At 50.6% G+C, this 9,684-nt stretch overlaps 1 pseudogene; it reads right to left on the bottom strand.

Moving 5' to 3' along the window:
- Window positions 1–259: 259 nt before the first annotated feature.
- Window positions 260–9,684, bottom strand: part of LOC133061033 (histone-lysine N-methyltransferase PRDM9-like) — a 43,806-nt pseudogene continuing 34,381 nt past the window's right edge.

Below are 9,684 nucleotides of genomic sequence, written 5' to 3'. Positions count from 1 at the left end.
AAAGGCCCCCTAGGGCCCTGCGCCCCCTTGCTCTGCCTGGGCACTCACTCCCCTCTGGCCTGGCCCTTCCCTCTCTCACGGCCCCTGCAGGGCCACCAGGCGCTCCCACCACCCGGGGCAGGTTGCCTGCTGTCCTGGGGAGGCCCCGTGGTGTCAGGTGGGGCCTCCCACACACAGCAGAGTGGCCACACCCGCCTCCCCACCTCCTCACTCTGCATGGGCCCAGGGTGGGCTCAGGGCCCCACTGTGTGCCTGGTGCTCATCTCATCCCGGCGCTGCCCGTGGGCGCGCTACTCTGCGCCTGCTGCACTGGGGGCGCTCGTTCACATGCCCCTCCCAGGAGCACAGGGTTCTGGTGGGCAGGCTCCTCCAAGGGCATGGGGCTCACCTGGGCAGGTATCCGCAGGGCTTAGCACCTAGGAATCGTGTACAGAGCCCTCATTTCAGAGCACCCCCGGCCCACCTGTTGGTCAGGTCTGACCCTGAGCCCCTCAGAGCAGGACCTGAACTAACAAACAGCTGCTCCTGGACAGGGCAGTGACCCTGGGCTTCACTATGCAGCCTCCTTCCACCGAGTCTTCCAGAGACTTCTGCTGCACCCAGGCACTGGGGCCTGTCTCCACACCCCACCCCTCCTCTCCTTGACTTGTGGATTCCCCTCATTAGCAGAGGTTCCTGTTGAAATTACCTCCCACTCGTGGGCCAGATAAAATGATTAGAAAACAAGCCAGAGCTCCAGCCCCAAGTGAATCCTGATCCTCAGGACCCACTCCTGTTCCTTGCACCTGGCGGGCACAGCAAGGCCCATTTCTGCAACTGGGAGCCCCTGGTGGGGGAGGGCTGGCTCCCCTGAGCCGCCAGCCAGCCTTTCCAGGTGTGCCTGGGCTGAGGTCTCTGTAAGCAGGTGTCAGAGCACCTGCAGCTGGACTCAACGCCATACTCTGCGGGGTGTGTGGGCTGGGCTGGCGAGACGGCCTTGCGGTTGCTCTTTGTGATCAGGTCTTCTCTAGACCAGGTAAGGAAGCGGTGTGTCACCCATTCCTGCTGTTGGACATCTCCCCAGGGTCGGGGGTGGGGGTGGTGGTGGTGAGGAAGCAAGAGAAAAGGTAGTGGGAGCAGGACTGGAGAGGTAACTCAGGTAGGGGAACAGAAAGCTTCCAGAAGAGCCCCTGGGTCAGGACCAACCTGGGAAGCACGGTGTCGCTGAGGTGGCCCCAAGCCCTTTTCTCCAGCCTGTGAGGTCTTTGCTCATATTTGGGTGTTTTATCTGGGAATGATGGATGAGGTTCAGAAGCAGCTCACCTGGGGCTCAGCCAAAGTTTACTTAGAGAGGCCTCCGTTGGGTCCCCCACCTTCCCACTGAGGATGCTCCTTGGGGGGTGGGGTGGAGGAAGGGGTGGGATAAGGGGGTGGAGACGGTGGAAGGGCTGCTGGCTGCATGTGAGTCCCCACCCCTGACCATCTTCAGAATTGATCATCAGTGTGGCAAGTATCCTAACTGGCTTTTCGCCTGTGTAACTGATGAAATTAGCAGTGTGAACAGTGACATTAAATGTCCTCAGTCAGGACTGACATGTTATACCACTTGTTCAGGTGTAAGAACCTGGGGAGGCATGTGCAGCCCTAGGGGATAGGCTTCAGACTTGACCGGGGTCCAGCCACGGCTTTAGCATTTCTGAGGGCCCAGTGCAGGGTTCCGTAGTCCAGCCTCCATCTGCCTTTACTGAGACCCACACTTCCAGGATCCTACAGAGCAGGGGCTGTGTGGCTGCTCTGTGGCCTCTCTAACAAATGATCACAAGCTGGGTGGTTTAAAACAATAGGAGTTCATCCTCCCCGAGTTCTGGAGATCAGACACCTGACATCAAGGCGGTATGGGCCTCCAGGATGGGGTCCTTCCTGCTTTTTCGAGTTTCTGGGGCTCCAGGGGTCCCTGGGCTTGCAGCCCCCTCCCTCCCGTCTCTGCCTTTGTCTTCATGCAGCTTGTCCTCTGTGTCTGTCTCCCTTCTTTTGTCTCTTACAAGGAACCTGCTAATTGGATTGAGGCCCACCCACACCCAAGATGACCTTATCTCAACATCTTCAAATGCACCTACAAAGACCCTTTTCCCAGATGTGGTCTAGTTCATATATTCTGGGGGGACACATCTTTTGGGGCCACCATTCAATCCATTTAAAGTGAAAATTGCTCAGTCATGTCCGACTCTTTGTGACCCCATGGGCTATAGCCTGCCAGGATCCTCATGGAATTCTCCAGGCCAGAATGCTGGAGTGGGTAGCTGTTCCCTTCTCCAGGGGATCTTCCAAACCCAGGGATCAAACCCAGGTCTCCCACACTGCAGGTGTCTTCACTGAGCCACCAGGGAAGCCCATTATCTGTGTATAAAATCACACTCATTTTAGATTACTAAGATCCCATATAGACCAGCACAGGCAGCAGCCATGTGGGTAGGAGTCTGGGGAGAATGAGGACTATGCAATCACCTGGAAAGGATCAGGCCTGTCTTCATCAGGTGAGCTCCTCCACCATGAGGCCCATCACTCCATCCTACCCATGGGAAGGGGCCCAGTGTCAAGTTCAGAAGTGTCTACCTCGAAAAGCTGGCTCTTCTGGATGTCATCATCAATACCATGATGTAACCAGTAACTACGGGATTAGGGGCAGAGGAGAATTAGTGTGGGGACTGGCCGTGGGCTCTGGAGGAGGTGCTGACAGTCACTGGGGCACAAGGAAGTGGGAGCCTGGGAGGCCCCCGTGTTACTGAACCAAACTTGGGCCCACACACCTGAGTGCAGTAAAGCCAGTCTACAACACCAGGTTGCGGTGAAGGAAGCGATAATTATAAAAGTACCAATACAAAGAGGACAGATGGCTTGTGCTCTCAACTCCAGACTCCCTGAAAGATTTCAGCAAGCAGTTTACAGGTCGCACGAGGGAGGGGGTCACAGAACTCTCAACCCTGGCCTCCCTGGAGGGTTTCAGGAAAGCAGTTTACAGGCCGCATGAGGGAGGGGGTCACAGAGTTTGTGATCCGCTGGTGCACGGTTCTCTGGTTGGTGAGGTAACAGGTGGCTAACCTCACAAACCCTCAGGCACTGGATGCTCTGGGGGTGAAGTGTTCATGCCCATCAAGTAGTTAACTTCTTACACTCAGTGGGGAGTTTAGCATCTGTAAAACTCCTGGAGTGTGCATCAGATGCTGCTATCTTCATACTTCAGAGAGGAGCTACAGCAGAGGATACAGGGTGGGGTCTGTCCTGGGAGGGCTCCACAGGCTCCTGCTAGGTTACACCAGGTGTCTGGGCTCAGCAGCTAGAGAAGTTGGGACTGCCTCCTGGGCATGGGGAGCAGCAGGATCACATTCCTTGAGGGGCCTGTTAGCCCCCAAGGTGAGATGTAGAGGCCGTGGATGGAGAGATGCATGTGGCCTGGGAGAGGGGTCCAGGCTGGAAATGTCACTGCAATCACCACTGGGAGGAAGAGGAAAGACCAGGAGGGGGAAGGTGGGTCAAAGCCGACCCGATGCAGGTGATGGTAGTCTTTTGGAAGCAAGTCAGAGCCAGGACTGGCCCTTAGGAGCTCAGCTTCATTCTCCTGTTCCTTTGTAAAACACGGTGTCAGAATTTGAGACACCCTCAGGAGACCTCTGAGCCAGTGCTGCTGTGGTTTCATCAGAGGGGCTCAGGCCCTGCCCATATCCCCACTGGGGATGAAGCCCATCAGGGTACTGGGGTCCACAGACTTCAGGGAACCCCCTGCCCTCAGGACTGATCACCCTTCTTCCAACCAGGTGCTGGTCAGAGGCCACACTTTCCCATCCTGATTCCACCCCCGGAGCCTAGGAGTAGTCCAGTGTATAGATGGACCACTCAGACTTCATGTTCCTGTCACTGGACATTTTGGTGGACTCTATGTCTTGGTTATTGTAAATAGTGCTTCCTTGAAAACAGGGGTGCACGTGTCATTTCAAATTGTGGTGTTCTCTGGATCTGAGCCTAGAAGTGGGGTTGCCGGGTCCCATGGCTCCTCTATTTCCTTTTCTCAGGAACCTCCATGCTGTTTTCCATCGTGGCTGCATGCCTGTGCATCCCCACTCAGAGTGTGGGAGGATTCCATTTTCCCTACATCCTCTGCAGCATTTATTCTTTGGAGATCTTTCTGATGATGGCCATTCTGACTGGTGAGAGGGGATTCCTTTGTGTAGATCTGATTAGCATTGATTTAACAATGAGTGAGTCTTCCCTGGTATGGCTCAACAGTAAAGAGTTTGCCTGCAGTGCAGGAGATGCTGTTGTAGCCACACATTCTGGGAAACAAACTCACTCAGAAGGACAATGCAGATAGTGGAGTGCAGTTTATTACACTGGCAGGCCCAAGGCAGAGTCTCCTCTTAGCCAAGGACACCGACCAGTGTTTTTCTGAAGACTTTATATACCCTAAGTGTATGTGCTCAAACCCACCTCCCCAAATTCTCTGAAACTAGTCTCAACAAAGGAAAAGAAAGATACATTCAAAATTAACCCGTGATTCATATGCCTTAAGCCCATGATTCATATGCCTTAAGCCTAGGTAGTTAACGGTGGACAATTATCAATAGGCCTGTGGTCATACCCCAATAAGCATAATAGAATTTATGATTCTATTCGGTTACACAGATAATTAGGGTATTCTTTTAGTCCATGGAGAGTCTAGGTATGAGCCCTCGGGCTCTTCCATGGGGGGAGGGGGTCTGGTTTTCCAGTTGCTATGTCGTTTCCATAGATACTGGGCATATAGCTCAAAGTCCAGTCTGGCCCAAGATGGAGTCCTGCTTTCAGGATGGCGCCTGCTCTGTCTGTTTCCTCCTTCGTTCCCCCCCAACTTGATGCTTTTAACTCATAGTATGAGCATCACTCATAGGGATATATTGCACCCTGGCTCTCCGACCACCAGTTTGGGAGAACGACACCAACCTTTGGGTTACAAAGTTCATAATACATTGTAAAATGCAGGGTCTACAAAACAGAATTATCAAGGCAACTGTAACAATGGTAAATATAGTTTAACATTCCTTTCTGGAATGTTTTCATTTGACATTGCTTTTACCTGGTTTTTATGTCATCTAAAGCAGATGATACATTGCCAGATAAATCAGGAATATATATCAATATTCAACCTTAATTATAGCACAGGTCTCTCCTTGAGCAGCTGTGAGCATGTCCAAAGCTGTTCTATTTTGAATTACCACTTTCCTCATTTAGATTTGTTCTTCACTTAAGGCTTGGATGGATTTAGCACCAAATAGGAGGGCCTGTTTTGTGAAATTAGTCAAGACCTCTACTTTAATCATAATATCTGTTGTCCTGATAGAAGGTACGAATGAGGCAGCAATATACTCATACCATCGAAACACAGACCTTGTCCACCTAGCATGTAAATAAGGTAGATTTACCAGGGCTTGTTGTAGGTTAGGTTTTATGCTGCCATGGGCAAAAGGGAATCCCAGTGTGCAGCAGCCTACCCAGCCGATTGGTAACCAAGGCCAAAGTTTAGGCCCACAAAGCCACTGGGTTCATCCAGCAGTTGGAGGTGTTGTGGAAGTCTGCGTAGGAATGTGCCCATGAGATGAAAACATTGTCCTGAGTTGAAACGGAAGTTAAATTCAAAATCACGTTGATGAGGCCAAGCAGCAGGAGTTGATTATGTGGTTTCATCCTGAAGGGGCTCATCCAGGATCTTCTTTTCCTTCTTCTTCCTGAGAATGATCTTAGTCTCTCGGGGGTCAGTGGGGTCCCTCTGTTCAGCTTATTATGCCTGATGTCCAAATCCCCGAGCGGGAAGAGAGAAGGCTTCCAAGACAATGCAACTCGCAAAAAAAAGGAAGTTTATTGCTGACTCGAGTCAGGGCTCCTGCCGCATCCAATGCAGTGGTGCGGGGTCAGAGAGCGCTGAGCCCAAGCTGTTACCCGAATTTATAGGGTGTGCATAAGCAGTTGGTAGCTGGCTTAAGCGGATTGGTTACATGTTTGCAAAGTAATCTTATTGGCTCAAACCTTCGCGGGCTTTTTTCAAACTTGGGCATTCGCGGGCTTTTCAGCTTTCCCCTGATAGGTTCCCTTTTTCTTGCTAGGCGCATGTTGATTGGCTGGCTCCAGGTGGCCTGATAATCATGTTACCCTGGAAAACCAGGCCTACTGCTAATCTAGGCTGCCTGTCATGGCGCAGCCTCACACAGCCCACTTGGCGTCCTCCAGGTCTGCGTGGTATGCTCTCTTCACCCTCATGTGGTGGATCCAGGGAGTGACACCTGCAACTTTAACTGCCATAGGGCTGGTTAGAACAACAGTATATGGACCTTTCCAATGTGGGGCCAAGGAGTCGTGTTTCCAGTCCTTGACTACATCTGATGCCCGGGCAGAGATTTGTGAATCTGCTTCCCAGGGGGGAATGGGACCCTTTCTTGTACAAACTGAGTTCCCTGATTTATCACCTGACCCGGCTGTTCCATCTGCTGTGAAATATCAGCCCCTTGACACCTGTTTTATTATGGGAGGGGGCCTCCCCCACACAATTTCCTATGGGGACAAGCCATGGGACTGTGAGGTCATCCTGAGTCTGAGCAGAGCCGTCAGAAACAAGTCCACCCAGGAACAGTCAGTCTCTATGATCCACGTAAAGGAGAGTCTCTTTACATGTCCAGTTGGTCCATTCCACCATCCCAGAACTCTGGGGCCTATATGCAATGTGTAGTTTCCATTTGATGTTTAAAGTTCTGCTTACTTGTTGTACTAAATCAGCTATGAAAGCCAGTCCATTTGTTATAATCCTGTAGAATTTCCTTTTTTATCATCAGTCAATTTTTGTGCCATTAATATTTTCCCCTTTCCCTTCTGGATACAGAACCTTGTCCAAGTAGGAGGGTCTCAAACTAACCCTAGCCATGAGTCAATAGATGGATATTGATCCAGGTGTCCTGGCTCTCCTGTGGCTACTGTATAGATTGCTTTCACTATTTTTAAGTTCACGGTGTTCTCTGGTGGCCATCCTGCTCCCATAGGGGTCCATTCGACCTCACAGAGTATGTGGAGGCAGTTAGGCTTCATCTTCACCCCATAGTCTCCTCCTAATCCCTTCTTTGAATTTTTAATCATGCACTCCAATACAGTTGCCTTAGATTCACTTCCCCCCATCTTGCTTACCTTCTCAGACCTTCTTCTGCTTTTCCTTTTTGTTCTGTCTACGAAGTTATCAGTACCCTATGTACTTCTGATATTTCCACTCAGTGACACTTAAATTGCCATTCTGCCTCCTTCCTAATTGGGGTGAGAAGAGCCTTGCCTGCCAGATCCCAGAGGGAGAAGGGGGATCGGCGTGTCTTCACCCGCTGGTCAGCACAGCTGAACCAGAACACCACATGGTCCAAGACTGTTTCTCCCTTAAAGTCCATTCTGCTTTGGTGGACTTGACCAGGTGCGGATGAAAACATAGATGGGTTAAATATCCCATGTCCCAGGCCATCTCCGGAAAAGCCAATTTGTACTCACTTCTGTATTCCCCTCCTTCTAGCCTAACAATTCCGAAGGGGTCAAGAATTTCACAGCAGACAGGACACCTCCTGGGGGAGGGCAGAATACGAGCATACAAGGACCAGTTTCCTATCCTAAAGCCCCCCTGGCGATCACTTGGTAATAATTTTCCCCGAGATGGCGTGAACACACCTCTTAAATGACCTTCACAAATTTCCTTCCTAAACCCTAGCACGCTCGTCGACCTGTGTACCAAGCAATCGCCGCCTGCCTATTCCAGGCTCCTATGGGTCCTTGCTCCTTCTAGTCCCTCCCAGGGGGGTGATCAGGCCCCCTCTTCCACCCTGCTGGGTGGGTTCCTCCTCACCAGAGCGCTCAGTTCCCCTGCTGCCGTCCACTACCTGCTGACGTGAAAGGTCCGGGCGTTGAGAAGCAGAATCCTTCCAGAGGGGCGAGGCGCCTGCCCCCCTCTAGGAGATTCAAGCTACAAAGCCTTGGGGTGGCCTCAAATGAGACCTGTCTCCTAACAAAGTGAGGAGTTTCCCGGCCAATGCACCAAATGTCATAGCCATGCTTTCCGGGAAACAAACTCACTCAGAAGGACAATGCAGATAGTGGAGTGCACTTTATTACACCAGCGGGCCCAAGGCAGAGTCTCCTCTTAGCCAAGGGCCCCGACCAGCATTTGTGAAAATCTTTTATACCCAACGTGTACGTGTCCAAACCCAGCAGCCCAAATCCCTTGAGGCTTACAAAGGAAGGGTAAATACAATCACAATAACCCCATCATTCACGTGTTATGTGTTCAAACAGTTAATAATCAATAAGCCCGCGGTTACATTCCAACCAGTTAATAACCGATAAGCCTGTGGTTACATGCATAGATGCTGTCCGGAGGCAGGGGTGATTAGTGTCTGTTTTCTCTTAGGCAATGAGTAACCTGGATGTGATCTTCAAGATTCCCCTGCCCAAAGGGGGTCTTATCCTTCCATTGTCATTCCCACAGGTGCTAAGCACAGAGTTCAGAGTCCATTGGAGAGGCGGCCTAGCACGATCAGGCCTGAGATGGAGTCCAGGCCCTATGATTTCCTTCTTCACGTTGTCTGATCCAATGCTGGTAGGAAATCTAAACCTGGGGACTATCTCCCTAAGCAGGCACCGGGGTACTTCTGGTGCTCTTTCAGTCCGGGTAGGAAAAGCTTCTACCCATCCCAAGAAGTGCATACCATGACCAGCAGATAAAGGTAGTGTCAGTGAGGTTTCATTTCAGTGAAGTCCACTTCCAGGTGTTCAAAGGGCAGCGTGCCTTTTAGCTGAATCTGCGGAGGTGTCTGTCTGTGCCAAGAGGCAGCACTGACCTGTGAGCAGGCAATGCAGTTCTCAGATTCTGTCCTGCCGGGGTCCAGCCTCTGCAGGATCCAGGGGGTACCCTCAGGATGAACAGCATCGGCGAGAGAAAATATGTGAGACCAGCCTTGATGGGGCCAAGTCTCAGGATGAACGGCGTCAGCGAGAGAGAGAGAGTGAAAGAGAGAGAGAGAGAAAGACAGAAAGAGAGAGACAAAACTGGGGGTGTGCAGCAGAGTCTGGCAAATCTTTATTTTTTACCATAGCTTTTATATTCTAAGTTAGTACATTTTTAAGTGGAAGATAGTTTAATATTACATCAGCTTATCCTTCGTGAAACCAGGGTGTTTTCCGCATACTTCTTTGTGAGAGTCTTGTACATTATCTTCTGGCCATGGGGCCTACTGACATTTTATGACCTAGGTGAATGCAAAGCTGTTTTTCGTAATCTATTTTTTAATGAACACAAAGGTCAGTCCTTTTGCAGAAGTTATCAGTTAAATTTATCTAAAAGGTTTACCACACAAACACTCTGCAGCTCCAGTGAGGCAGCCCCTGTTTAGCATTCCTGGTTAAAATGAACAATTCTAAACTCTTACTTTTCTAAATCTTTAACTATAACCACTTTTAGAATAATATTTTTGTGTTCTCTAATAGGGCTTCCTCACCCCCAAAGGGCTCTGTGCCTATTAGGGCCTTTATGTGATCAGGTTCTTTAGGCTGTTTATGATTAAGGTGTTGTGAGCAGTCATGTGCATTAGTACGCATTTGTCAATCAGGCTAGAATGCCAGCAGAGGGGTCTAAATTGAAACACTCCTTTCATCCTGGAT

This window comes from Dama dama, chromosome 8 (genome assembly GCF_033118175.1).
Source record: "Dama dama isolate Ldn47 chromosome 8, ASM3311817v1, whole genome shotgun sequence".
NCBI lineage: Eukaryota > Metazoa > Chordata > Mammalia > Artiodactyla > Cervidae > Dama > Dama dama.
This window is presented reverse-complemented; position numbering and strand designations above follow the sequence as displayed.